General features: G+C 41.7%; 1 non-coding gene across 1 annotated transcript; it reads left to right on the forward strand.

Annotated features, from left to right (window-relative positions):
- The first annotated feature begins 1,942 nt into the window (after positions 1–1,942).
- On the forward strand, positions 1,943–2,049 carry LOC140820378 (small nucleolar RNA R71). Its single transcript, XR_012115453.1, has one exon. It is a non-coding gene; the product is annotated as a small nucleolar RNA R71 (small nucleolar RNA).
- Positions 2,050–2,612: the final 563 nt, after the last annotated feature.

Genomic DNA, 2,612 nt, shown 5'->3' on the forward strand with positions numbered 1-2,612 from the left:
GATCCGAGAGAGTCTCGAGACCACCTATGAGGTATGGTCTGCTTCTTGAAGAGGGCCATGATGAGCCTAACCATGGATGTGATCCAAGGAGCTTCAAGGAAGCATTATCTGATGCCGATTTGTGCATGCAGATCGAAGGACTTATCCTTTTTATGTCCGAAACCTTCCAAGCGAATGCTCCTTAAGGACTCCCAAGAGCTTACTCTCCATATCATCTGTCAAAGAAGAGGAAATAATAACAGGCAATTTATTATTTTCTCCTAAATATACGTACTTGAGATGTGGAGGTAGTGGTTTGAGCTCCAAAGTAGGTGGCTCCTCCAGGATTGACTTTTGAGGCATTAAATCTTTTCTATCTCTCAATTCCTCTAGTCTAAGCCTCACTTGCTTTCTCCAAGGTAGAATGGCATTCAAGTGAGCTACCATCTTCATCTTTTCCTCGTCTAGCTCGTCCTCCTGCTTTTCAGTAGTGAGAGTGGCCTCCAATGGTTCTTTCAATCCATCCTGCATAAAATCACAAACGAGAGAATCCAAGACATCAATACGAAAACAACTATCATTGTGCATTGTGTGCTTGAGAGTATTGAAGACATCAAAAATAATTTCTTCTTCTCCAACTCTCATTCTCAATTTCCCCTCTTCAACATCAATCAGTGCTTTCCCTGTAGCCAGAAACGGTCTCCCTAGGATTAAAGGCATCTCTAAATCTTCCTCCATGTCAAGTACCACAAAATCTGCAGGAAAAATAAACTTATCCACTTTCACCAAAACATCAACGATAATCCCACGTGGATACTTGAAAGATCTGTCATCCAACTGCAACGACATCCTAGTTGGCTTGGGTTCACCTAATCCCAGTCTCCTAAACACAGAAAAAGGCATCAGATTAATACTCGCACCAAGATCACATAGAGCTTTATGAAAATTAATGTCACCAATAATGCAAGGTATAGAGAAACTCCCTGGATCTTTTTGCTTAGGAGGCATCTTGTTTTGAACTAAAGCGGAGCAATTTTCAGTCAAATTCACCGTCATATGATCTTCTAGCTTCCGCTTATTTGCTAAGATATCTTTCAAGAATTTTGCATAACTTGGCATATTCAATAAAGCATCAGCAAAAGGAATGTTAATATGCAATTTTTTAAATATCTCAAGAAATTTACCAAATTGTGCATCTAATTTAGCTTTCTTCATTGCTGCAGGAAAAGGTGGAGGGATAAAAATTTTATTCTGTGCAATAGGTGTAGATGTAGAGTTAGAAGACTTACCTCCTCGATTTTCCACCTCATCCTCACCGTGCTTGGTCTTTTCCTCATTAGACTCGAGTGCTTTTCCACTACGCAATTCCACAGCCTTCACATGTTCTCTTGGGTTAGTTTCCGTGTTGCTTGGCAAAGCTCCTTGCTCCCTATTTGTAATCAACTTAGCCAATTGTCCAATTTGATTCTCTAACCCCTTTATGGATGCAACTTGGTTCTGAAATCTCGTTTCTGTTGCAGAAATAAATTTAGTCATCATTTGCTCCAAATTGGACTTCTCCTCCCGAGGCGGTTCTGTCTTGAATCCTTGGTGCATCCCATATGGTGGACCTCTTTGTTGGCGATTTTGGTTGTTTTGACCTCCCCATGAAAAGTTTGGGTGATTCCTCCATCCCGGATTATATGTGTTCGAATAAGGGTCATTTCTAGGACGGTTCTGGAATCCCACTTGTTTTACCGGTGCTCCCTCAGGCTCATAGAATGGATTGCCATCTTGGCAATCCTGCACGTCATGCTCACCCCCACACTTATCACAGAAAATTTCTTGCAGACGCATAGCCGACCCACTCATGCTCATCCCATCAATCTTTCTCAGTAAGTTACCACAGGGAGCAGCATCTATCATAGTACGGTTAGGAGTAAGCAGACCGTATTAGAAAGTTTGAAAAACTAACCCAAGAGGCAGCTCATGGTGTGGAAATCTCCTTAACAAGTCCTTGTAGCGCTCCCATGCCTCGTAAAGTGACTCTTGCTCATATTGAGCAAAAGTAGTAATGTCGGCTCTAAGCTTCATAGTTTTCGACGGAGGAAAGTACTTGATCAGGAATGCCTTTGCCATATCCTCCCATGTAGTAATAGACCCTACATGCAAACAGTTTAACCACGACTTAGCTTTATCTCTCAGTGAAAGTGGAAATAAACGCAAACGAACAACATCATCAGACACGCCATTAAACTTAAAAGTATCACAAATTTCAAGAAAGTCAGCTATATGAGAATTAGGGTCGTCAAGTGCACTTCCCCCAAATTGGACAGTGTTCTGAATCATCTGAATGATAGCTGGCTTGATCTCAAACTGATTAGCTCGGATGACTGGTCTTACGATCCTTGGACGTGCTCCATCAAGAGACGGCTGTGAATAATCCATCATCGGTATACGCCTTGGCTCCTCTCTGTGTTGATCGTCTTCCATTCTTTCCTTCGCTCTTTGCTGCTGTAGTCGACGTCTAGCTGTGCGTTCAATCTCGGGGTCAAAAGGTTCAAGCTTAAACTCGAGTGATCTTCGCATGCACCACAAGAAAAATCTGCAACACAATGAGAGTATCAAGAACAATAAAATAAATAATACTAAAG

The sequence above is a fragment of the Primulina eburnea genome, chromosome 18, assembly GCF_022965805.1.
Source record: "Primulina eburnea isolate SZY01 chromosome 18, ASM2296580v1, whole genome shotgun sequence".
NCBI lineage: Eukaryota > Viridiplantae > Streptophyta > Magnoliopsida > Lamiales > Gesneriaceae > Primulina > Primulina eburnea.